General features: G+C 43.8%; 1 protein-coding gene across 6 annotated transcripts in view; it reads right to left on the bottom strand.

The window, feature by feature from the left end:
* CDK14 (cyclin dependent kinase 14) overlaps positions 1-27775 on the bottom strand; it is a 543695-nt gene that overhangs the window by 257985 nt on the left and 257935 nt on the right. The gene's annotated exons all lie outside the window — the stretch shown is intronic.

Here is a 27775-nt window from a genome sequence, read left to right as displayed (position 1 = left end):
CAAACTGGCAGGGACCGGCGGGTTTTCTGCTTTCCTTGCTGCATCGTTAGAGGAACAACTGGTGTAAAAGGAGTAGAATAGGAGTTTTATTATTAGGAAGTAATAAGGGAATGCTTAGTTCATCACAGTTTACAGCTGGTATCCAGGGCTGATAAAGGCTAAAAGAGCCAGAGGTAAATGAGACCCAGGATATGGCTGAGGCTCCCTTTGCCTGCAAGTAGAAGGGAAGACTTGAAATCTTCACAGACTGAAATTACCCTTGGTATCCTTTATCCCCTCACGAGAGGGAAGGCGAAAGGATTCAGAAGTGAGCTAAGTTCTGCGGGTTGGCTGAAGACGGTCTACCCCCAGTTATTGGTTATATAGTGGGAGTCTTGTAACACTGCACTGGACCCAGTTAGATGCTTGTTATGTGAGAGCAGGTGGGTAAATAGTTTCTCCTCCCTGCCAGTTAAGTACTGATATCTGTGGCCTGCCACTTAAAATCCATCCCTTTGTCTCTCTTTCATTAACCTGCCTGTCTTGATCAAGGCCAGCAAGCAGCAGCAGGGGCATTTTATGCACACCATTGCAGCCTCACTTAGTGAGGCTGTAATCGGCTTCCACAACACCTGCACCCCACAGTGTGTGGAGGGTCCAGCTGCTCCAGTCCCACTACTATCCCTGTTGGACCCAACTCCAAACCATTCAGCATGATGTTGCACAAGGAACCTTTGAGAGCACAGGCCTCAGTCATAGGCCCTTGTTGATTCTGCTGTGTCTAGGAGACTTCTATACCCACAGGAAAGGAAAAGAATGACCTCATAATGTAGACATTTTTTCCCTTCGTCACTTCTACCCCTTCTGTTTTCTGCCTGTGCATGCTATTATTTAGCTCTGTTGTATTATCTAACTCTGTATAGCAATTTGAGATACGGCCCCAAGACATTTTACAATATAACACTGTATTATCCTGTAGTCTTAGCATCCAATGTACTAGAAATCTGTTTTGTTTTTTAAAACTAATATCCCATGGACACAAAGGATCAAATTCCACCTTAACTTACACACAGTCAAGCAATACTGAATAATAATTTTTCTATGATGCATTCCCTTCTAGGGTCTCAAAACACTTTTCAAACCTTAATGAAAAGAGGTGAACACCCCCCATTTTATAACTGGAAAGAAGGAGACAGATTAAATGACTTGCCCAAGACAATACCTTGGAGAACATCTCAAAGGCAGCAAAATTACATGGGATTAACAAAGAGCAGAATTTGGCACAAGAAATATAGGATTAAAGGATAAGGATATAGGATTAAAAAGCCTTACTTGGACTATCATTGTTTGTTTTGTTATTTTTCTCTGTAAACTGTCACAACAAATTTAAATTATTTATGCAAATAACCCCTGGGGCAATATTTCATAATGTAATTAATTGGTTTTTGCTTGAAATGTGTTGCAGAATGTGACCGGTGATTCTTATTCAGTAAAACCACGAGGCACATCTGCAGACATGTGTGCGCACAAGCAATTGTAAAGGGAGAACTAATCAGACAGAGAAAAGTTGATGTAAACTGTAATCTACTTCTGGGGAAGAGGGAATATGTAAATAAATAAAATCAGAAAAAAGGGTTAAAGATTTAGTTCTCCCCCACCTTGCAACAAGGATTCAAATTATGAATAGATGAGTAAGCCACAAAGTACAGCTGTCCAAGGACTTGCTTTTGGAATTTATTTTAAAATAAAATATTTTGCCTTTTGACTTCAGCCAGTTTAGAGATATTTGAGAATCCACTACTGTATGGAGCTGAAACCTGGAGGACAAGAAACACCTGGCGACGCGACCTTCAGGCTGATTGCACAAAAATGGGCTATACCTGGAACCAGTTAGAGCAAATGGCCCAGGATAGAGGACTCTGGAGATCTGTTGTTGGCGGCCCATATCCCGACTGGGGTGACGGGCATGAATGAATGAATGACTATCAAACATGCAACAGCTCGCACAGAAAGACTAGGAAATCTCTCACTAAAGATACAGAAAGTCACAGAAAATGAACTATCTCACAATCCTTTCTATAATAATTTTACTAATATAGTATTCTCCTAATTTGATTAGTCATTTCTATTCCCCATGCAGTATAATCTCTCTCTCTCCCCTTCCTCAATCATGATAAAGCTACACGTGAGTTTGCTGTCCCATAATTCTGCCTAATTGGTTTCAGCTGTCATTTCTGAAACTGAAATGCATGGACAGCCTGGGGCTTGTGAATGGAAAAGGAAGCATTTCCAACTACATTCCCATCATGTAAAACCAGCAATGTGAAAGAGCTCTTCCATTAAAACAAAAACTGTACTATTTGGCTGCTGGCAATGACATCATGCAGCAGACAGATTGTATTGTTTCACTGAGGCAGCAAGACTGTTTCAAGCCATTCTTTCCTGTTAAAAAGAGTGCACACATTATTTATGCCCTAGCAGTTTTACTGATTGAAATGGTTTCCCATTTTCACTAACAAATTCTTAAACTGACAATACAGTTTACTAAAAACATTGATAGATGCAATAACATTTAAAATGGAGGTATAAAAGATCACAGAAAAGTTCATTTTATTTAAGTGGAATCTATAAAGTAATCTGTTGATTGCTATGGTACCGTTTTAGTCATCACTTTTGAAATGTCTGAAGCTTCTAAACATGTCTTAACACTCTGCACCATGGAAAGTAATGGAAATATTTGTACAATGATGTTCTCTATTCCCTTATATTGGAAAGGAAGGGGTTCACCACATCACTAAGAAAGAATCCTCCTGCAAGCTATTTCACAAAGTGATACTCATGCAATCTTCAGACAGAGAAGGGGTGGCAACAGGAGCAGCAGGGCTGAAGCAGCAAGGGGTCAAGGGGAACAACATATATGAGGGATTTAAAAAAGAAAGAAAGAAACAACACATCTTTTAAAACAATTTTGCTAATAGATGTGTCTAGTGTCTTGGAATTCCCACAAACTAGCAACAAAGATAAATTTACTCAGAAACACATGAGTAATACTGTATAGAAGGGAAAAAAGCACAAAGTGTTCTGTAAAGCAAACAGATGTGCCACTGATATGTGATTTTCTTATGGTTTTGGTGGTTCTTTGAGGAATTTTTTTTTTTTGGTTATAAATTAACGCAAAGTTTCCTTTCTGTACATGGAGAATTCCTGGATTTGTGCCACAGACAGACTACTTTCAGAGAAGGCTGAACCATCTTTGTGGAGAAAGCACCTGGATGTAAACTCCAAAATACATGTTCCATAGAATTGGGGAGGCAACAGGGGAGTCCCTGGCTTACTCTTGCACTTTCCTGATGGACATAAATCCCCTCCTCTCCATATCTCTGTACCTCACCCATCCTCCATCTCCCCCAGAGACATGTGTGTCCACAGACTTTTGCTTGGAAACATGTAGCTAATGTGTGTGAACAAACACCACATTCAAATTTAAAATAAAACAATTAAGATACATAAACTTATAATAATGTAATGTCAAGTGTACTTCAAATGTAAGGAGAGGAAAACGTAAGGTTCTCATAGCAATATAAACTCAGCCAAACTGCAGCTCCTACAATATAAACAATAAACAGTATTAAATTAAACATTTATAAAGAGGAATAGAAGACATTGCATACGCCCAATATACTTGAGTTTATATTGGTAAGAGAACTGTAACTTATTCACTTCCTAACTTTTGAGTGTTTTAAATAACAAACAAGGTTAGAGCAACGTATGTTTTAATATTTTAGTTTCCTCGTTTCTTTCCCAAACTCCCACCCCCAGGAACAGCAGACAAAGTGAAAGGATGCCATAAAGCACCTACCACTTTATACTTTGGTAGCAATTTACACCTGAGGATTTTTAGCATTTTATAAACACTGATTAATCAAACTTCATCATTCCTCTTTGAGATAAGTTAATTTTAATTATTATCCTCATTTCACAGTTGAGGAAAATTACACAACAAAGGTGCTGTAGATCCAGGAATAGAGCTCAGATCTGGTTCTAAGTTATGTGTTTTAACTACGTGACCATCCTAAGTGCATTTCTACACTTGGAGCTGGGAGTGCAGTTTCCAGATCAAGTAGACACTCATGCTAGCAGCTCTCATTTAGCTAGCATGCTAAAAATAGTAGTATAGCCATGGTAGCACAGGCAGTGGTGTGTGGCACCATGGTTAGCTGCCCTGGGTCTGGATGGGTTTGTACTTGAGGCAGCTGGTCCATGCCGCCGCTTGCTGCTGCCCGTGCTACTGTGGCTACCCTACTGTTTTTAGCATGCTAGCTACAGCAGAACTAGCAGAAACAGCAAATGGGTATGGGGGGTTTCGACATGGAGAAGGCTTACGATTGTGTGCCAAAAGAAATAGTTTGATGGAATTTGCAATGAAGAGGTGTGCCAGAAGGATGTGTCTGTCTTATCTAGAATATATATGATGGAATGACTACTGTAGTCAAAACCAAATGGGGCTGGTGACACAGAGGCCCATTTGCAGTTTACTACTCTGTGTCAGCAACTCTTGTCAGACCTGACGTACTCACTACACCTAAGACACTGTTGTCGTCATCTGTATCTAAAAGGTGCCAGGTCAGAGATCATTGGAAAACTAATGACTCACTCATCATTAATATTCTTGCATGACATGTATGGGGTGTGTACAAAGATTATGAATATGTGCTAGAATTACATACATAAAATGGGTTTAGCAAGCAATATTAATAAGCATAAGCCTTGTCTGCCTTGGACAAATGAATGTGTATTTGTCTGTCTGTCCAGCCTGGTCGTCATGCAGATACAATGATTGCATATGTAGAAGGGTGGACTCACCCCTGTGGTGCCTCCTGCTAGTCTGTTCTGGGAATTAGATCGGTTTCCAGCTCTGGAGCGCCCTCTGGCCCCCGTGTCCCTCTCTGGACCCGGTGCCCTTTTACCTGGGGTGCTGCCCCCTGGCAGTAACCCCTCAGTTGTAGGGTCTCCCCTCCCCAGGGAACCCCCACCCCTATTCCCACCTCGCCTCAGTATAAGATTACTGCCAGTCATCATCTAGCCCCCATGCCCTGGGGCAGACTGCAGTATCAGCCTACTCATCGCTGGCAAGGAAGGTTTTGACCTACTGCCTTGGCCTACCCCTGGGCTGCCCTCTGCAACCCCTAGTACCTGTTAGCCCAATGCTAGGCCACAGCATGGGGCTTTCCATGCTGGAGCTCCCCGGCTCCTCAGCCCTGTGTCACTCAGGTACCCTGTGTCTAGCTTCCTGCAGCCAGGCCCTTCTCCCTCTATAGGCAGAGGGAGACTGTTTGTCTGCCCCTGGCTTCTCTGCCTTTATAGGGCCATCTGAGTCTGTTTGAGGCATGGCCCCAGCTGCAGCCACTTCCCCCAATCAGCCCAGTCTAAAAGCTGCTTTCTCCAGCCACAGCCCCCTCCCAGGGCTGTTTTTAACCCTTCAGGGCAGGAGCGGGGGTCCAGCCCGCTACAGCATATTTATATAACAGGCAAACAAAATTATTGACCTAGCAAGTGGGGGCAATAGCGTTTTGAGGGGGTCTGAACCTCAAATGATAAGTAACTGAATCAACTGATTGAGAGAAGGTGAGAGAAGCCAAACAGCAAAAATTAGGATGTTTGTTCACCAATGCGAGAAGCCTAGGTAACAAAATGGAGGAATTGGAGCTCCTGGTCCGAGAATTGAAACCGGATATCGTAGGAATAACCAAAACATGGTGGAACGGTAGTCATGACTGGAGTACAGGTATGGAAGGGTATGTGCTGTTTAGGAAAGACCGAAACAAAGGTAAAGGTGGGGGAGTAGCATTGTATGTCAATAATGAGGTAAATTGTAATGAAATAACTAGTAATGGAATGGATAATACGGAGTCTGTTTGGGCAATGGTCACATTAGGGAAGAAAACTACTAGAGCCTCCCCTGGGATAGTGATTGGGGTGTGCTATAGACCGCCGGGATCTAGCCTGGATATGGATAGAGAACTCTTTAATGTTTTTAAGGAGGTAAATACTAATAGGAACTGTATGACCATGGGAGACTTTAACTTCCTGGATATAGATTGGGGAACAAATGCTAGTAATAATAATAGGGCTCAGCTTTTCCTAGACGTGATAGCTGATGAATTCCTTCATCAAGTAGTTACTGAACCGACGAGGGGGGATGCCATTTTAGATTTGGTTTTGGTGAGTAGTGAGGACCTTGTTGAAGAAATGGTTGTAGGGGACAACCTTGGCTCGAGTGATCATGAGCTAATTCGGTTCAAAATAAATGGAAGGATAAACACAATTGCATCTGAGACTAAGGTTTACGATTTCAAAAGGGCTAACTTTACAAAATTAAGGTGACTAGTTAGGGAAGTGGATTGGACTAACATATTTAGGGATCTAAAGGCGGAAGATGCCTGGGATTATTTCAGGTTGAAGTTGCAGGAGTTGTCAGAGGCCTGTATCCCGAGAAAGGGTAAACGGTTCGTAGGTAGCAGTTTTAGACCAAGCTGGATGAGCAAGCGTCTCAGAGGGGTGATTAAGAAAAAACAGAAAGCGTACAGGGAGTGGAAGATGGGAGGGATCAGCAAAGAAACCTACCTTATTGAGGTCAGAGGGTGTAGGGATGCAGTGAGAAAAGCCAAAAACCGGGTAGAGATGGACCTTGCGAAGGGAATTAAAACCAATAGTAAAAGGTTTTTTAGCCATATAAATAGGAAGAAAACCAAGAAAGAAAAAGTGGGACCGCTTAAAACTGTAAACGGAGTGGAGATCAAGGATAAGCTAGGCATGGCACAATATCTAAACGAATATTTTGCCTCGGTCTTTAATAAGGATAATGAAGGGCTTAGGAATAGTGGCAGAGCGACTGATGGGAATGAAGGTGCGGGGTTGGAAATTACAGTATCCGAGGTAGAAGCCAAACTTGAACAGCTTAACGGTAGTAAATCAGGCGGCCCGGATAATCTTCATCCTAGAATATTAAAGGAATTGGCGAGTGAAATTGCAAGCCCGTTAGCGATAATTTTTAATGAATCTCTGAACTCGGGGGTTGTACCGTTTGACTGGAGATTAGCTAATATAGTTCCTATTTTCAAGAAGGGGGAAAAAAGTGACCCGGGTAACTACAGGCCTGTTAGTTTAACATCTGTAGTATGCAAAGTCATGGAAAAAATATTAAAGGAGAGAGTAGTTACAGACCTTGAGGTCAATGGCAATTGGGACAAATTACAACATGGTTTTATGAAAGGTAGATCGTGCCAAACCAACCTGATCTCCTTCTTTAAGAAAGAAACAGATTTTTTAGACAAGGGAAATGCGGTGGATCTAATATATCTTGATTTCAGTAAAGCGTTTGATACGGTACCGCATGAAGAATTACTGGTTAAATTGGAAAAGATGAGGATTGAAATGAAAATCCAGAGGTGGATAAGGAACTGGTTAAAGGGGAAACTGCAGCGGGTCGTATTGAAAGGTGATCTGTCGGGTTGGAGGGAGGTTACCAGTGGAGTTCCTCAAGGTTCGGTTTTGGGTCCGATCTTATTCAATCTATTTATCACTGACCTCGGAACCAAAAGTAGGAGTGGGCTGATAAAGTTTGCGGATGACACCAAGTTGGGAGGTATTGCGAATTCGGAGAAGGATCGGGATATCCTCCAGGGAGATTTGGATGACCTTGTAAACTGGAGTATTAGTAATAGGATGAAATTCAATAGTGGGAAGTGTAAGGTTATGCATTTAGGGATGACTAACAGGAATTTTAGTTATAAGCTGGGGACGCACCAGTTGGAAGTAACGGAAGAGGAGAAGGACCTCGGAGTCCTGGTTGATCGCAGGATGACTATGAGTTGGCAATGTGATGTGGCCGTTAAAAAAGCTAATGCGGTCTTGGGATGCATTAGGCGAGGTATTTCTAGCAGAGATAAGGAGGTGCTAGTCCCGTTATACAAGGCATTGGTGAGACCTCATTTGGAGTACTGTGTGCAGTTTTGGTCTCCCATGTATAAGAAGGATGAATTCAAACTGGAATGGGTACAAAGAAGGGCCACTAGAATGATCCGAGGAATGGAAAGCCTGTCGTATGAAAAGAGAGTTGAGGAGCTCGGTTTGTTTTCCTTAACCAAAAGAAGGTTGAGAGGAGATATGATTGCTCTCTTTAAATATATCAGAGGGATAAATACCAGGGAGGGAGAGGAATTATTTCAGCTCAGTACTAATGTGGCCATGAGAAGAAATGGATATAAATTGGCAGTCGGGAAGTTTAGGCTTGAAATTAGACGAAGGTTTCTAACCATCAGGGGAGTGAAATTCTGGAACAGCCTACCGAGGGAAACAGTGGGGGCGAAGGACCTCTCTGGCTTTAAGATTAAGCTTGATAAGTTTATGGAGGGAATGGTTTGATAGGATAACGTGATTTAGTCAATAGGTTAATAACGTGCCGCCACTGGTAATTAGTACCGAGGGTCAATGTTGGGATATTGAAAGTCTTTTTCCCGAGTGTCTGGCTGGAGAGTCTTGCCCGCATGCTCGGGGTTCAGCTGATCGCCATATTTGGGGTCGGGAAGGAATTTTCCTCCAGGGTAGATTGGCAGTGGCCCTGGAGGTTTTTCGCCTTCCTCTGCAGCATGGGGCAGGGGTCACTTGCTGGAGGATTATCTGCTACTTGAAGTCTTTAAATCAGGATTTGGGGACTTCAACAGCTGAGTCAAGGGAGAGAATTATTTCAGGAGTGGGTGGGTCAGCTTTTGTGGCCTGCATTTTGCGGGAGGTCAGACTAGATGATCATAATGGTCCCTTCTGATCTTAAGTTCTATGATTGCATACAATATTGCTATATTATAAATATATCTCAAGAAAGGTCTTTTTCTGAAATCTAATGACATACTAATGATTAATATAATTATGAAATGTATGTATTAATTCTAGGGGGAAATACGAATACTTAACGATATCATGATTTACTGTCTGTGACCAATCAAAGGGAAAAACAGGTTTTCTCCCAGACAGGAGGGAAGGCAGCTATCTGTCTCCAATGAAATTAAGCAAGGCATGACCCAAGAACAATGGAAGCCTCATTTACATATGAATTGGCGGGGAAGGGGAAGTCCACAGGAAGGAAGAACAGCATGAGGTCATCCTAAATCTGGGGATTTGGGATGATAACAGAAGGAAAGAGAAGAAGCCATGTTGGCATACATCACTTGAGGGATTAAAGAGGCCAGTGCTCTTGAGATCACAGAAAGAGGGATCCTTCAACCAAGGGGGGGGGGGGCGGGTTTAAGTCTCTGCAAATTTATTATAGGTGATACAAACATTGTAACTGGCTGAAATTAAGTTTTAATCTTAGAAGCATATTCCTACTTTTGTTTGTAACGCCTTTTATCCTTTGTTCCTTATACTTGAACTCACTTAAAATCCTATCGCCTTTTGTTAATAAACTTGTTTTACTTTTAATCTAAACCAACCCAGTCCTGTGTTTGAATTGAAGAGATTGCTCACTCCAGTTAAAGTGATAAGCTGTGCATTTTGTCTCTTTAGAGGATCAAGTGCACCTTATTATTCCTCTGAATGGTCCAGGACAGGGCTAATCATTGCAGATCACATGGATTTGGGAAAACTTAGGACTAAGAATGTGTTTGGGGTCACCCCTGCATGAGATAACTGGGTGATAGAGACTAGAGTGGAGCTGTTGTGTTATAGGCAGGCTGCTGGGTCACAGTTCTGAACCAGAGCTGCATGCTTGTCTGCTGGTTGTTGGTGTCTAGGCTATGAGCCACAGCAGCAGAGTATTTAAGGCAGTGGTTCCCAAACTGGGGTTTGGATTCACAAAATGTTACAGGGGATTCTCAGGAAAAAATTCCCTAATGGCGGACAAAGCTGTCCCTAGGGTCCTCGGGCAGCACTGGGCCAGCAGCCCAGAGCCCCGAGGACTTCCAAGAGCTATGTAGATCAAAGCAAGCATATCTATCACACTGAGGAGATTTAAACTTCAAGACTCCTTATAAGAAATGGAAAGAGGTGGATATTTTTTGCTGTTTTTTAAATTAAATAGGCTGCTAGTATTGTTTTTAAAATTATTATGAAGAACAAGTTTAAGCTTTGTGGTAATGTGTGATGTTTGCCTGGACTGCTCAAGACCTGAATGCTTGTGTAGGAGGAACTCTTTGAATTGGCTTTTTAAATACCTTCATGCTGTTTCACATCTGATACTCCTTAATGAAACATAGGAGCTTTGTCTTAGAACAGGCTTACTCAAAGTGATACAAACTATAGAAGTGAAATCTTGGAAAAGTGTTGCCGTTTTCATAATGTGAGAAAATTAATACTGTAATGATAAATAATAATTAATAATAAATAGTGTGTAATAAGCGTGTCATAAAAACAAATGTAATATTTCCATTATCACTGCTTTTATAATTTATGCTTAGGTAAGGGAGAAAATCCCTGGAAATATTCATTTTTAGGAAGGGGTTCGCGAGACTTGACATTTTAGTGACGGGTTTGTGAGTTGTTAAAGTTTGGGAACCACTGATTTAAGGCACCTAGAGCTACAGGGCAGGCAGTGACAATGCCTTACGGCTCTGGACTGCCCTCCAGAACATGACAGGGCTATAGCAGAAATTTTTGAGTACATGTTGGCTCAACGCTGATCTCTGATGCCCTTTTTTGGTTGCAGTTATCATGGATGTAATAAGTGAGACTATATGAAGGGAACCACCGTAGATTATGCTATTCACTGATGACTTAGTGCAGGGGTCGGCAAACTATGGCCCGCAGGCCGGAGCCATTTTAAGCCGGCCTGTGAGCCGCACCATGCGGCTCGGCCCCGCTCTGTCTGAGACGCTGGGTCGAGGCCGCACCACGTGGCTTGGCCTCGCTCCATCCAGGGTGCCGGGTCAGGGGCCGCACCGCGCAGCTCTCGGAAGCTGCAGCATGGCCCCGCTCCGGCTCCTACATGCTCCAATGGGAGCTGCAGGGGCGGCGTCTGTGGATGGGGGAGCATGCAGAGCCACCTGACCATGCCTCCACATAGGAGCCAGAGAAAGGACATGCCATTGCTTCCAGGAGCCGCTTTAGGTAAGCGCCGCTTGGAGCCTGCACCCCTGAGCCTCTTCCCACAGCCCAATCCCCTGCCCCAGCCCTGATCCCCTTCCTGCTCTCCAAACTCCTTGATTCCAGCCCAGAGCACCCTCCTGCACCCCAAACCTCTCATCCCCAGCCCCACCCCAATTTTGTGAGCATTCATGGCCTGCCATACAATTTCTATTCCCCGATGTGGCCCTTGGACAAAAAGTTTGCCCACCCCTGACTTACTGATACGTGCAGAAGATTGAGACACCTTGCAAACCAACTTTGAACAGTGGTGACACAGTTCTGAGCTGGGGGTATTTGGAGTGAATGATGGTAAGACTGAGGCTTTGATAACTGAGGGAGGATGATCTACTCCATACAAAATATTATAGACACAGGAGAGCTAAGAAGTGTGAAAGAATTTAAATACTGAGGATCCGTGGTTGCTGACAATGGTGCCCTCCTAAGTGATGCCTGGCATTGTACCAAAGCTGCTTGGTGAAAACGGCAGGAGCTGACCCCAGTTCTCTGTGATAGAGTTGGCTAGCTGCAAGAAAATAAATCAGTATGCTTTCTACTATAGAAATGAACTTGTTGAGATGGTCAAATGGTTGGACACTCTGGATAGGAAACAAAATGAGGTAGTGAAGAGGCCTAATGCTGGTTGCCCCCAATTAAAGATAAGTTGAGGGAGGCTAGGTTATGTTGGTATGGGCATATCCAGCACAGACTTGGGAGTTATATTGGTAGGATGGCCCTTACAATAATCATGAATGGAAGATGATCAAGGGAGAAGTCAAAGACTTGGTTCATCAACGGACCTTAGGAAGACCAATTTGCATGACAGCCAGGTGTACAATCACAAGTTTTAGAAGAAGGCTATAAGAGTTGCCAACCCAAAATAGGGAAGTGACAAGAAAGACGACAACAATGACAAGCTCGAGCAGATTTAGCACGGGTATGTCTACAGAAGCTGGGAATTGCCCCACCACTCCCATTAGTGGCCTGAAGCACCTTTAACTTACACTACATTCAAGGAGGGTCAACACTGCAGTTACAGGGCCTAACCATTTAGGGCCTAATTTTCAGAGGAGTTTAGGATTGACTTCAACTGCAGTTAAAGCTACTCAGCATCTCTAAAACTCAGACCCTTACGGATTTTAGCTCTGCCACAGGCTTGTTCTACACCATAATGCAAACCACTTAATCTCTCTTTGCCATATTTTCCCCATCTGTAAAATGGGAATACTACTACTACATTATATCTCAGTCTCATCTGTAACACCACTTGAGAGTTGTTGGGAAGATAAAGTCACTACTCCTCAAGTGCTTTGAGATCCTCAGATAAAGGTCATTGCAGGCCTATTATGAAGAAATATTAGTTAAAGAAAGTACATAAATACCAACTATGTTATTTCAGTTAGACAGTTAGCATCATATTGCAAAATATTAGAAAGACTTTCTACCTGGCATGCTCAGAACAAAGAGGCAGATCCTCAGCTTATGTAAATTTTCTTGGGCCTATGTTCCTTGAAGTCAGTGGTCCTATAACAATTTATGCCTGTTGGGAATCTCCCATGTCTTTATTAAATGCTTATAATACAAATTTATTTTTTATTTTACAAAATATTATAATAAAGTAATTTGCCCTCTATGAGGATTAGCCACTTATAAAAGGTCAAATTGAACAATTAACCTGCTTTTGTGTTATGTGCACTAAAAAGAGTATTAACCTATTCAAGTGCAAAAACTATATCTTTATAGCTTCACAAATTTTTAGAAGTTGCAAGGAAGAAATCTGTACCTTTGGGCAGGCAGCAAGCATGAAAAGTTTCAGCCCAAAAGGAGAATTTCCGAGAAAGTTTCAAGCAAGAAGTTGTTATAATGACACTCCTGAAGTAAAGACTATGCAAGTCACTACTAGGCGACTCCTATAATAAACCTTGACCACATTTCACCAGGTCCCTCAGATTCTTCTCCATGAGAGTTGGACCTGTCAACATCAGAAACACTTGGATTCTTCAGAGCAGGAAGGGACAGAGTCATGCAAATACTTTTTATAGGTGGGTATTTAAATGGAGAACAAGGCCTGCAGATTTCATTGCTAGACAGCCCTTTGAATTGGCCAAGCAGACATTTGACTCTCAGGCAACTTGGTCTCGACAATCAGTGGATTCACCCACAAGGTTGATGCAAACTTTGCAAGAACACATGCTTTGAGTTCTAGACTTCGAGGGAGCCAAGGGAACAAATGTGGAATGGGCAGCCTATTTCCTTTCTGCACAAAATAGAAGAAATGAGAAAACATGAAAAGAGAGAACAAAGTTTTCTTTTAAATATTAAATATTGGCTGCACTAATTGTTATTGAAATTTTAATTGTGTCATTTTCAGTTGGGCTTCTTAATGACTTTTTAAAACTGCAGAAGCACAAAGCAAAGGTAACTGTAATTATTGACCCTTTTTACCAGACATTTGTTTTCAAAATATTTCTTATATAAATTTACTGTCAATCTGATTAAACTGAATGTGAAAGGCTGCATATAGGCTAATCTATAAAAACTGCCTGTTTTCAGGAAAGATAAAATACAGGCAATGACTTGGGGTGGGGGGTTTGGGTTTTTTTTTTTTTAATGAAATATGTAATTAAGGAGATTTAGAAACATGATAAGCGTTGTGTTGGAAAATAACTTCTCCTTTCCTTTGCTTCCAAGAGGTACATTCAATTAAAAAAACTGACTCAGACTTTAATTCTATACCAAATTAGACACTGCTTCTCATTTTAAGGGTCCCCTGAACTAAACAATAGTAGCAACCCACATTATTTAAAAAAATCACTGAAAATTTTAAATGAAATTGGATAATCTTTACCTTTTATTAACAGTTGAAATATTAGGTCAGTTTTTAATTTAGACAAAGAGTTAAGCAATACTGGCTTATTACTGAAACTAAAAAGATGAATGCTATGTGGGATGCAGCCAGGATAATATTTATGGCAGATTTGCAATTCAAGACAAACTCTTCAGGACGATATTTTAGAAATTTTAAACATACATTTTAAAAGTATGTGTTTAAATAAAGAGTATTTTAAACTAATTGCTATCCATGGAAAGCACAAATTTCTCATTTAGGCCCTGATCCAGGAAAGTACTTATGCACATGCTTCAATTTAGGCATAAGAATAACCCCATTCACTTTAATGGGGCTACTGATGTGCTTAAAGTTAAACATATAATTAATCATTTTGATGGATGGGAACTAAATTATTAGAATGTATCATGTTTAAGTAAATAAAATATTTCCAGTGAGATCTCTCAACAGACTGGGCAGCTCTCTCATTTCTAAAGATTTCATATAACTGTTTGACTCAAAAACTATCTGTCCTTAAATGCTTAGATTTTTTTGGTCAAACTTAACATTTATACAGAGTTTATAAAAGGGTTAACAGATGTAAATCATGATACAGAGATAAGCATGTATTATGATCATAGGAATATCAGTGGAAGGTGTTATAAATGGTTATAATCCATTGTTACAAGCAATTTATTGATCTGTTACACTATCACAATTGATTATCCATTTGTTAAAACATCTATTCATCATTTATTAATGTTTGGGTCAGTCCATCCAATTTCAGTTGTGAGGGAAATGAAAAAAAAGCAGAAAAACCCATTGAAATTCCACAAAGTTTGTCCGGAGGGGCCAGGGTTGAATGCCCTCCTAAGTGGCATAATTACCCCTCCTTTTAACTCTATGGAAGCCCTTCAATATGCCCAGCTAATCATCTCTCCCTCTCAGACACTGTCTACTTTTCACATTCACGTCTTTGTTCCTTCCTTCTGACTCCTATGTCTATAACTCCCTTGTCCTCCTTTTGTGCCAAGCAAATTTCCTTTTTCTCCTTCAGAAATCTCACTTCCTCAAGCTAGTGTTGTTTCCATCATCAAACTGCACTCCAGCTTTAGCAGGACCTGGTCTCATATCTATTCATTTGAAAAACAATGCTCTCCCTAGAGCAGTATTCCCTTATCACCTGTTCTCCATCTATAGGATTTCCTCTCCCTCTGCTCCTCCACCTTTCCTCTGTTCTATTGGCTTTTTCATTGTGTGGTCCAATGTAAATGTCGCTCCTCTGTGCAGAGAGAGACCTTGGGGCCCATGGGGTAAAAGAAATGGGAAAAGCAGCTCTCTCCTCCCCTAGTAAAAGCAAACGGAGAGCTCCTCACTTCACCCCTTTCCCAGACTTGGGGGAACCCTGCTCCCTCAGCTCTCCCCCCCCTTTCTGGCTGGTGAAGGAAGGACTCACTAAGCAGGACAATCTGAGGTGAAACAGCAGGAGTAGCTGGTGTCTGGCTGGAGAGTTTCTGGGCTTCTCAAGTCTTTACTGACAGTGAAGCAGGAGCAGCCACTGTCAGGGGAGGAAAATGGGTCCAAAGCAGGAATCTCCTATCTACTTTTCATTCCTGTACAAAAAGATCTCTCTTCCCACTAACTTTCCCTCTTCCACAAAGGAGAGACCCCCCTACACTTCTTGTTCCCTCTTCCTTCCAAAGGGAGAAGGGAAGGAGACTCGCCCTACTTCACCACCAGCTCCCCTTCCCATCCTGAGATTTCAGACATGAGAGGAAGTTGAGTGACCCCTGTATATAGTTTGCATAGTAGTCTGGGACCCTAAGGGGCACAGATAAATGTATAAGAATTTAGCTCACTAATGCAGATTTTATTACATATCAATGTTTTTAATTATCTCTTTATTTTCAACTAGCATAATTCAACTCTTCTGACAAACAGGTCAAAAGCATTTTCATATAAGTTATCAAAAACGACTATCTATTTAGGGTGCCCAACTTGAAAAATCTTAACGGGACCTGATTTTTAGACAGCGGGTGCTCAGTATTTTCTTAAATCAGGCCCCTTTAAAGCGTCTCAAGATGGGCACCCAGTCACTAATCATTTTTGAAAATTCAGGTCTGTGGCTCTTTTAATTGTAACAAACTATATAGCTGTATTTATTATCAAACTGTGTTTATTTCAAACAAGAAACATTCACCTATTTCTGCCATAGGACAAAGTCTAAAAAATAGGAATGAATGCAATTTATTAAGCCAATTCTTTGCTTAAGCAAACTAACTATGTTTTGGGTCTTGTAATCAACCAATGAGAATTAACTTATATCTTTAACAGGAAGTAATTTTAAAAAATAAGAGAGACAAAGATTAAAATAGGCAAGGTAAATTGAAAATCCTTGGTTTAAAATTATATAGTCATGTTAGTCTGGGGGCATTTTTTTTAACCTGTTAATAGCACAGTTGAGGCATAAAAAAAATGGTTACTCTCCCTTTTTGTAACTGTTGTTCTTTGAGATGTGTTGTTCATATCTATTCCAGTTAGGTGTGTGTGCGCGGCTGTTGTAAACTTTTCCCTGGCAGCTACTCCTCAGGCCGGCTGTGGAGCCCTGTGGAGTGGCGCCAGTTTGGCGCTCTATATACGACCCTGCCGGCCCAACCCCACTTCAGTTCCTTCTTGCCGGCTACTCTGACAGAGGGGAAGGTCGAGGGAATGGAATAGATATGAGCAACACATCTCGAAGAACAACAGTTACAAAAAGGGTGAGTAACCGTTTTTTCTTCTTCGAGTGCTTGCTCACATCAATTTGAGTTTGGTGACTCACAAGCCTTACCTTGGAGGTGGGGTCGGAGTCAAGGTATTGCCAACCGAAGTACTGCTCTGCTGAAGGCCTCATCATCCCTAGACTGGTGGACGATGGTGTAGTGCAACATGAAAGTATGCACTGAAGACCACGTCACAGCCTTGCAGATCTCCTGGAGAGGTACATAGGCCATGAAGGCTGCTGATGAGGCCTGCTCCCTCGTGGAGTGAGCTGTGATGGCAGGTGGAGGGACCTTCGCCAAGTCATAACAAGCGCGGATACATGCCGTAATCCAGGAGGAAATCCGCTGGGAAGAGACTGGCAAACCTTTCATCTGCTCCGCTATAGCAACGAACAACCGGGTTGTCTTGCAGAACAGCTTTGTGTGGTCGATATAGAAAGCAAGTGCCCTCCTGCCATCCACTGAGTGCAGCTGTTGTTCGCGAGGGCTGTTGTGTGGTTTTGGATAGAAGACTAGCAGGAAGATGTCCTGGCTAACATGGAAGCGGGACACCACCTTGGGAAGGAAAGCCAGATGAGGTCTAAGTTGCACCTTGTCTTTATGAAAGATAGTGCACGGAGGTTCAGAGGTGAGGGCCCATAGTTCAGACACGCATCATGCTGATGTGATAGCCACCAGAAAGGGAACCTTCCAAGAGAAGTAGAGAAGTGAACAAGAAGCTAACGGCTCGAAAGGAAGGCCCATGAGGCGGGAGAGGACTAGGTTGAGGTCCCAGGCTGGAATGGGGGCTTCATTGGGGATATATCTTTTCCAGACCTTTCAGGAAATGTCCCACAATGAGGTGCGCGAACACCGTACGCCCGGAATCACATGGGTGAAACACTGAGATGGCCGTGAGGTGGACCTTGAGAGAACCAAATGCCAGATGCTGGTCTTTCAGGTACAGAAGATAGTCCAGGATACAAAGCACGGGAGCCTGGAGGGGGAGCACCTGCCTTTGGGTGCACCAGCTAGAGAACCTCTTCCACTTTGCCTTGTTTGTGACTCTAATAGACGGCTTGCGGCTCTCCAGAAGCACTTGTCTCACTGGATCCAAACAGATGAGCTCTGCCTGGTTCAGCCACGGATTCTCCAGGCCATGAGGTGGAGAGACTGAAGGTCTGAGTGAAGGAGGCAACTGTGGTTCTGTGTAATGAGGTCAGTAGTGAGAGGTAGCTATATTGGTGACTGGACCATGAGGGTGGGGTACCAGCACTGGCGAGGCCAACCCACCAGTATGACATCCGCCTTTTCCCTGTGGACTTTGAGAAGCACCTTGTAGATGAGTGGGAATGGCAGGAAGGCGGATAGCAGCTGTCCGGACCATGGAATCATGAACGCATCTGCAATCGAGCCTGGACTGTGGCTCCTGAAGGAGCAAAAGTTTGGGCACTTCCTGTTGGCCCGCGTGGCGAACAGGTCGATTCGGGGAAACCCCCAACTGCGGAAGATGGAGTGGATGATGTCCGGGTGAATCGACCACTCGTGCATAAGGAAACGTCTGCTCAGCCATGTTCTGAATGCCCGGCAGGTCTGAGGCCTAGAGAATGATGGAGTGGGCTAGACAAAATTCCCACAATAGGAGGGCTTCCTGACAGAGAGAACATGATCAGGCTCCACCTTGCCTGTTTGGCCATGGCCATGGCATTGTTCGTCAAGATCACTATGCAGTGGCTCTGCAAGCGAGACAGAAAAGCTTGGCAGGCGAGGTGGATCACCCTGAGCTCTTTGATGTTGATATGTAGAGCCAGTTCCTCTACCTGCCATAAGCCCTGAGTTGTCAGGCTTCTGAGATGCACTCCCCAGCCCAACACGGACATGTCTGTGACCAAAGTCAAAGTGGGTTGGGGACGGTGAAAAGGAACCCCGGCACCTACCATGTGGGGATCCAGCCACCACCGTAGGGAATCGAGGGTGTACTGCGGGATGTCCAGGCTGTCGTGGCCTAGGCAACGGAAGCATGGCTCATGTCTGCGTAAGGACCTGAGCCGTAACCTGGCATGTTGAACCATGCAAGTGAAGGATGCCATATGGCCTAGCAGAATGAGACACTGCCTCGCCATGGTGGTGCAGAAGCTGCAAAGGGTGCTGACTACCTACGAGAGGGCCAGGTGATGCATTTCTGGCAGGAATGCTCTCGCTTGATTTGCATCCAGAACTGCTCCGATGAACAGGGCCATCCAGAGGATTCAGGGGGCCTGAGGCAAAGCAATTTCAGGGGCTCCCTCCATAAAAAAAAGTTACAATATTATAGAATACTATATTCTCGTGGGGGCCCCTGTGGGGCCCAAGGCAAAATGCCCCACTTGCCCCCGGGGGAAGCCCTGGGAAAAAATAAACATTTTAAAACCTTCCGCATCTTGGCACAAACCCAGTTTTGAGAAAACTTCTTTTCAAGTCACCTTTACAAGGTATCACTGGTTCTCAGCATCAGCTAGTGCTAAAAGGCACTAAAGCTCATTAAAAGGGTTGGACAAATATTTTCCGTCAAAACTTTTTTTGGATCAAAACCTAGGGGGTTTTAAAAAGCAGAAAAAAATCACGGACAATGTCTACTTTCCTTCAAAATTTGTTGTGGTTTTTTTAATTGAAAAGCTGAAATTAGTCTGCCAAACCTGAACATGGTTTGGGGTTTCAGAAGCGTGTAGCCAAATATTTGCTGCTTGCTGTGTTTGTTTAAAGAAACAATAAAAAAATCTGCTTAAAAAAAAATCCAAAACTTTTGAACCACCTCAGCTTGTGACCAAACGCCTGAGCCCATCCAGTCAGAGATTCTTCCAGGTTTCTGATACTCTGTTGCCTTTCTTGACTCTCATCTGTCTCCATAACTTTGGGTTCATTTAGCTTAGAACATATGAATGGCCATACTGGGTCAGAGCAGAGGTCCATCCAGCCCAGTATCCTGTGTACTGACAGTGGCCAATGCCAACTGCCTCAGAAGGAGTGAACCTAACAGGTAATGATCAAGTGATCGCTCTCCTGCCATCCATCTCCACCTTCTGACAAACAGAGGCTAGGGGCACCATTCCTTACCCATCCTGGCTACTTGACGGGAGCGGCCCCAAACGAGCCAGTCGTCCAGGTAAGGGTAGACATGCACTTGGTGGCGGTGGAGAAAAGCTGCTACAACCGCCATGCATTTGTTGAAGACGCGAGGCGCTGTGCACAGCCCGAATGGGATGGCCATGAACTGATAATGCACCTTGCTCACCACAAATGCACCTTGCTCACTCACTCATCTGTGAGCCAGGGTGATAGATATGTGAAAATAAGTGTCCTTCATATCGAGGGTGGCGTACCAGTCTCTCGGGTCTAGGGAAGGGATCACTGTGCTCAGGGAGACCATGAGGAACTTCAAGCTATAAACTTGTTGAGCTCACACAGGCCCCCCTTTGCTTTAGGGATGAGAAAGTATCGGGAGTAGAAACCCTTGCCTTTGAGCTCCTGAGGGACCTCCTCCCACTGCTCCTAGAGTGAGGTGAGCCTGGACCTCCTGGATGAGAAGTTGCTCGTGAGAGGGGTCCCTGAAGAGGGACAGGCGAGGGGGATGGGAGGGTGGGAAAGAGCAGAAGTGGATAGAATATCCCGCCTTTACCGTGCGGAGTGTCCAACATAATAAGGGACCATGCATGGTAGAAGCAGGATAGACGATTCAGGAAAGGAGGATGAATAGCCAGGTTGTGGACTGGTAATCCATCCTCGTGCACACCTTCAAAAGGGGTGCTTAGGGCCTGGAGGAGGTTTGGGTTGCCCTGGCCCTACTCAGAGGGAGGGTGCGACAGCTTGCGACAACTATATCTGTTTCTCCTATGGGAGAAGTCCTGTCTGGGCCTAGGGGAGAAAGACCACTGCTGGGTGGTTTGCGGTTTAAAGGGCTTCCTTTGGGTGGCCGGAGTGTTCATGCTGAGGGACATAATAGTGTTCCAGGAGTCCTTTAGGCTATGCAGTCTGGAATTCATTTGTTCAGCAAATAGACCCTTGCCAAAGGGAAGCTCCTGTATTGTCTGCTGAACCTCTGGGGGAAGACCAGAAGATTGGAGCCAGGCATTGCACCTCATTGCAATCCCAGACCCCAGAGTATGCGAAGTCCGCGGCATCCAGGAAGCCTTGGAGGGAAGTCCAGGCGACAGCTCTGTCCTCTTCAGCAATAGCCCCCAGCTCTGCTCGTGACTAAGACGGGAGAAGCTCTTTAAATTTTAAGATTGAGGACCATGAGTTATAGTTGTAGCTGCTCAGGATTGCAAGTTGATTAGAGATCCTGAGAGAGAGACCCACCATGGAATAAACTTTCCTTCCAAACAAATCAAGCCATTTAGCATCTCTTGATTAGAGTGCGGGGGCTTGCTGACCCTGCCTCTCCTTTTCATTCACCACCTCCACCACAAGAGAGCATGGGGGAGAGTGGGTGAAGAGATACTCATATCCCTTAGTGGGAACAAATTATTTACGCTCAGCCCCTTTGGCCATAGGGGGAATGGAGGCAGGCATTTGCCAAATAGTTTTGGCGTTGGACTGAATTGTCTTTATAATGGGTAAGGCTACCCTAGAGGGCCGCTCTGGTGCCAGGATGTCCACCATAGGGTCCTCTTCTTCGACCACTTCCTCCACCTGGAGGTTCATATTCAGGGCCATCCGTCGGAGGAGATCCTGCAGGGCCCTGTAGTCCATGGGTGGTGGTCCAGCTGTGGAAGTGCCCGCCACCACCTTGTCAGGGGACGACGAAGAAGCAGCCACCAGCATGACTGGTTCCGTGGCAGCCTCTTGATCCTGAGGGACTGGGTCCTCACAACCACCGGGTGTAGCCTCCACAGCTGGATGTGGGACTGGGTCCGGGTTTTGTGGTGGGTCCTGTGGTGGGCGGCTGAGGGTTGCCTCTGGGAAGCAAGATCCTGAATGGGAAGGCAGAGGGACGCCAGGAGGGGCACCCTGGACCTGATGGTATGCCCAAGGGGTCCAGAATTGCCACCAGTGCTGCCATTGGGGCGCCGAAGCATCCTGCCTTAGGCTTTCTGGCCCTGATCTGGGTGCCTCAGACACCCTCGATGCCCTGCCTGATCTGAGGGAGGGCGATCTCGAGCAGGACGGCTAAGGGGGAGCAGTGCAAGACCGCACCAGAGAGGCATCCTCCTCCGACGGATGGGATGGGTGCCGTGAAGGGTAGTGGGGTCTTGACATTGATCGGTACCGTGGTACAGGATGGTGCCACTGCAGGAAGTGACGGTGGGATGTGGAGCAGTGCCACAAAGTAGAGTGGTGCCACGATGTAGTACCTTGCTGAAGTGGGGAGTGGTGCCGGGATGCGGAGCGATGCTGCGATGCCACGATTGAGGACAGTGTGGAAGTGGGGAGCGGTGCTGTGAGCAGGAACAGTCCTGGGAGCAGGAGCAGTGCCACGAGGTAGAGTGGTGCTAGGGATGTAGAGCAGTGCAAGTCCATTGAACAATGCCTGGAAGGTGCAGGCTGAGGCCGGTGCTGAGAGCAGTGCCGCGAGGTCACAGAGTGGGACCTGGACCTCAAGTGGCACCACAACCTATCCGCCGACAACCACCTTGAGCAGGAGTGGCTTCAAGGATCGGGGCTGCAATCCTGTGCTGCGATCGGATCGGTGCCGCAAGTCAGACCAGCACGGGGCATAGGTGCGATACCGGGACTCAGAGCGGCACGGAGATCCTGGCTGGGGGGGCAGATGAGCCGGACATGGCCAGCTTGCCTTTGGACAGTGCCATGCCTTGAGGGAGTTGAGGCCTCGTAGTCAGAGACTTGGGTGTCATCATCTCAATGAGCCCCCTATCGGCTTCAAAGGTATCCGGAGTGGAAGGCATCATGACCTCCCCCATATGCAGCCGTGGTGAGTCCAGGAGCCGTGGTGAGTCCAGGAGCGTGGGACTTCCTGGGGAGACAGGGGCTGGCAATGACTGTCCCCGGCCTGAGGGTCTGTCGGCCATAGGCCCGTTCCCTGCACCGTCCCCTTCCGGGGGTGCAGTGTCCATAGCAGGCCACTGGGGGGACTTCCCCTTGGCCTGTTTCTTACGGGCAGCCAGTGAGTGAGAGCAGTGCCAGGGAGAGAGCTTCTGCAGCCTGGGGGACCGGCAGCTCCTGGGTTGGCATGCCAAGTCCTTTCTCAGCACCGCGGGAAGAACGCTCCGCACTGAGGCGTGCGGGGCCGGGTCCTGCTGCGGACGGAGGGCTGACTCCATAAGGAGTTGCTTTAGGCATACGTCCCTCTCCTTCCTGGTGCAAGGCTTGAAAGCCTTGCAGATCTTGCACTTGTCTGATTGATGGGCTTCTCTAGACACCGGAGGCAGGAATCGTGGGGGTCACCCAGGGGCATAGGCTTAGCACAGGAACTACAGGGTTCGAAGCCCTGAGACGGGATGCCCTGAGGCCCTGGCGGGCGCGTGTTGGAGGGAAAGCCCCCCCCAACCGCTAGAGATTACAATTAACAACTAAGTAAGAACTATTAACTAACAGTGGGTAAACTATATACAGAGATTAGCAGAAGAGCTAGGGATTAGTGGGACACTTGCAAGCAAGAGACCACTGTTCCAACAACCGTCACTGGCGGTAAGAAGGAAATGAAGGGGGGGTCAGGCCGGCAGGGTGGTATATAGAGTGCCATACTGGCGCCACTCCATGGGGCTCCACAGCCGGCCTGATGGGTAGCTGCTAGGGAAAAGTTTCTGACAGCTGTGCACGCGTAATGCACACACAGCTAACTGGAATAGATATGAGCAAGCACTCGAAGAAGAATATAATTATTCCTCACTAAGAATCATGCTTTCAATTATCACATATCTGTTCTCATTTCAATTCTTGTTCATAAATATTAAAAGCATAATGAAAAGTATTACTACATATATTCATTTTTCATATGCCATGCATTGAAGGACATAATAACTAGTTCAGTTATTGATAATATATTTGCATAATTATGTGTCATACTACAAATCTCATTACTGTTTAGAGATCTCATTGTACTAAGCTTGTACCAACGTTTACTGTAGATTTTTTAAATTAGTTTAATGTTTATGGATAAATTTGTCTTCCTTCTAAAAAGACAAATGAAGAACTAATAATTCCAACTAGCGCCAAGTTTAGTAAACGCAGACGTGAAACCTTCTTCAAGGAGCTCTGCTTCGTCTCTCAACCACAACCCTCATCACTTCCTCTGGCTAAGCTGGCTCAGTGTGAATGTGGCTTATGCACCTTTCTGTAGCTGATACACCCCACAAGGTCATACCCTCTTCTGAATAAGGCCTTTACATGCTCCTCTACTGGAGTGTGCTGGTGAATAGGCTTTTGTCTGCAGTCTCATGAGCTACAAAGTGCATTTTCAGGAATAGTGGAGACAAAAATAGAAGATAATTCCACTATTAAAGGTGAGTCAAAATAATTTTCATTTGATTTTTAGAGAAATTGTACTAATTTTGTTTACAAATGGCCTCATCAAAATTACACTAACAAAATTGGGAAGCAAACATACATACTATCCTACAGGAGAAACGAACCAACTAATGAGGAGGGAGGGTATCAGCCACCCAGCACGCAACATACTGCACTGCAGGAAGGGGAAATATTTAATCAAGAACCCCAGGAGAAACGCTGAATCTTACAAAAATTGACATCAACTGCAACATTCACACAGAGCGCATCAGACTTTTATTTTTAGGGACTTGTGTAACAGACCCAATGCAGCTAACTACATGGTACCAAATTTACCTGTCACAGAAAGAAAGACTGAGTCAATCCTACCAAGATTTGAAACAATGGTTCCAGGGAGTCCAAATATTCCAATCTATTCAGGGAATAGCAGGTGCCTTTCAGTCAATCAGATATAAATTTAAATTTTTCTCTTTAGTCTTGTGTTCAGCAGAGCTTGAATAATGTGCAATTATTCATGAATAATTAGTCGATGTAATAATCGCCAAAGCATGCAAAGAATTATGCCCTACTATTAAACTACAGTATATATTATCCAAGACTGACATTAGTTCTGTCATTCAGATGGTGCACGTCTCTCCTGGGACTGAAGGATGTGGGGTCAAATATCATACCAGGACTTTGCTTTATATGCAAAGCAGGCACTGCGGTACCAGAGGAGGTGTTTCTGTCAGATGAGTTGTCAAAACAAGGACCCTCCTTTCTGATTCTGGTGGCCATCAGTGGAAGTTAAAAAATTTGGGGGCGGGAGAGGGGGGACTTTATATATATATATATATATATATATATATATATATATATATATATATATATATATATATATATATATATATATATAGAATCAATCAAGTGACTATGTGGACAGACAAAATTCCAGTAAAGCAACTTCCAATTTGAGCTATTGCTGAGCACATAATGGGGGTCACATTTGCCTATCCAGTCACTATACCATCCATTTCTAACTCATTACTGTAAAGCATTTTGTAATACTTTGAGTCTGAAGGATGCTACATGAAACTAAACTCCATTCTACTCTTTCACACTCAGCTCTGAAATTGGACAAGCCCTGATCATCTAAAGTATGCCATTAGTATTAATTTATCTATGGAATCACCACCAAACTGATAACCTCCTTGCTGAGCACTCTTTCAGATCACTAACCATTCACTTATTTAATTACTCCATCTCAAAAGATTTGTACTAAGTTTGAAATTGTCATTAGTGAGAACATAATAATAGTTCTAAGATTTCACTTTTAGAGCAGCAACAGATCATTATAAAATCAGCACTAGGTAGGAACTAAAGCAAACATGAACCTCCTGTAAGTTCTTTAGGTCTCAGTCCTGCAAATACTTATGGACATGTTTAACTTTACTCAAAAGTAGTCCTATTGCCTTCAGTGGGATCACTCACATGCATCAAGTTAAGCTCAGGTGTAGGTGTTTGAGATGCTGGGCATTTTAGACTCTCACCTTGCATTTTTATATATATTGCATTAAAAATGTTGGTTGCAAAGTCAAACACTCAAAAATCAGGAAAAAGTCCGATTTAACAAAGTTTACCCAGGCAACCTTAATTTCTGCCCCTTTCTGAACTCATCCCATGACATGAATGAGGCAGGGGTCCTGTGAAAAGCATGTAACTGAAGACTATAAGATAATGCATATGAACAAGGAGTCAGAATTACAGTTGCATGTGTTATCTTAAAATGGACATTTCCTAACTTACCAGGGCTAAACTTTGTAATCTAAATAGCACAGATAACAGATTTTTGTAGGTAATTTCTTAACCTCTTTCTTATTAAAAGCAGATTGGAACAGCTCCCCCAGCAGGAGAGTCAGAACCTTGAATTTGCAGCACAGACTTCTACTACTTGAGATGCAGGACTAATTGCATTCAATGGCAATGGGAGAAGGCTGCCATCAAGGGAAGGGGGATGGACTGCCAGCACCATGTTCTGGGTCCAGGGAATTGTAGAGTGAGTCCTTGGTCTCTCTTCCTGCATGCCACCCTCTGTTTGGGGGAGTTCCTGCACCACATGGTACCCCAAATATTGTTGAATTTCACTGCTGCAAAAGGACCCATCATGGTTATTGAAGTTATTTCCTCATATCATTACCAATTACTTTTGAGTATTATAACTTGGAAACTGAAATGGCCTCAGTCTTGCAAGGTCCTGAGCACCCTCAACTTCTAATGAGTTAATGGGAGTTGAATGTACTCGGCACCTCATAGTGCTTAAGGCCGCAGTTCAGAAATCATTTATGAGTTCAATGGGACTGCTCGCAGGCACGAAATTAAGCAAGTGTGTCATAAAATTTTTGCAGGATAAGGGCCTAAGCATTTTTAACTCAATATGGGGAAGGTGTAAATATTAGAGATGGTTGGGAAAAGCAAGATGTTTGAAATAGACAAAAAAAAGTCAACAAATTCCATGAAATTTCTCATGGAAAACATTTTTCATTTCTCAGCCAGCACTACTCAATAGATCTAAACAGTAGTTGACATAAGATTGCAAAACTGTATTCATGTAAAATTATACAAATATATTTCCACTGTCTGTTACATAATATTAGATGTCAAGACTTTTTTAATGCTGATTCAGTTTATAAGTTAGGCACACTGGAATAATTGATTAAACAAAAGCAATCAGATTTGTGTTGATGTCTCTTCACCTGATGTAGGGAAACAGTGATGTATGCAGCTGCTCTGCACTAGTCTTCTGTAGCCAAATAACCACATTATTAAAATATATCATTTATATGCAAACAAATGAGATGAACGTCTTCTCCAGATGATAAACAGTGTACTTCATCTTGTAAAAAGTAAGTGAGGCTACTGAGAAGAGGGGGAAAACTACTATGCTGTCTTAAATATTAATCCAGTCCATATTAATTTTAAGGTAAAATCAGTCAAAGTTTAAAAAACCAAACTAGTAATGCAAAAAATGCAGAGCCTTATTGACTACAGTACAATGACAGATATTCTATTAAAGTCAAATCTCCTCTAGACTCATTTGTTTCATATAAATTACATGTTCTTAGATCCATCTGTGAAAATTGGGAGGTTAATTATGATGGTACATTGCATGATTCCACAGCTAAATGCTGAAGTAGTTCTACCCAGTACCATATGTCTGTCTAAGGAAAATGTAGCAAGATTAATTAGGAGTTCAAGCCCAAGATTTGGGAAAGTAATACTCTGAACACAATTAGATCGTTACACTGTGTACTATGCAAATTGAAGTTTTAATTAATAGCTGAAACATCAGTCAGGGGGAAAAATAAATCTATGAAGCCTAAATTGTATACATCAGACTTTGCTCACTGACACTGCTTACTAATGAAGGTCCTTTCAGAAACCATGGACTGGCTAGTCACAACAAAAGTCATTTTCACTTGTCACATTCATTTGATGTAGATATTACCTGTGGAGCATTTTAATCCTATTTGCTCTCCTTAACCATTTTTTAATTACCATCTATCCTGACACTAAAGAAAATGTTCTCACAAATAGGCCAGACCCAGGACACATGTTAAATAAACCAGCTGAAAAGTCAGTTTAACATTACAGTGGCCTGAAGTGTTCTTACAGCCACTTAACCGCCTCAGAC

This window comes from Mauremys reevesii, linkage group 2 (assembly GCF_016161935.1).
Source record: "Mauremys reevesii isolate NIE-2019 linkage group 2, ASM1616193v1, whole genome shotgun sequence".
Taxonomy (NCBI): Eukaryota; Metazoa; Chordata; order Testudines; family Geoemydidae; genus Mauremys; species Mauremys reevesii.
The sequence above is the reverse complement of the archived record's forward strand: the minus strand, read 5'-3'. Positions and strand labels throughout refer to the sequence as shown.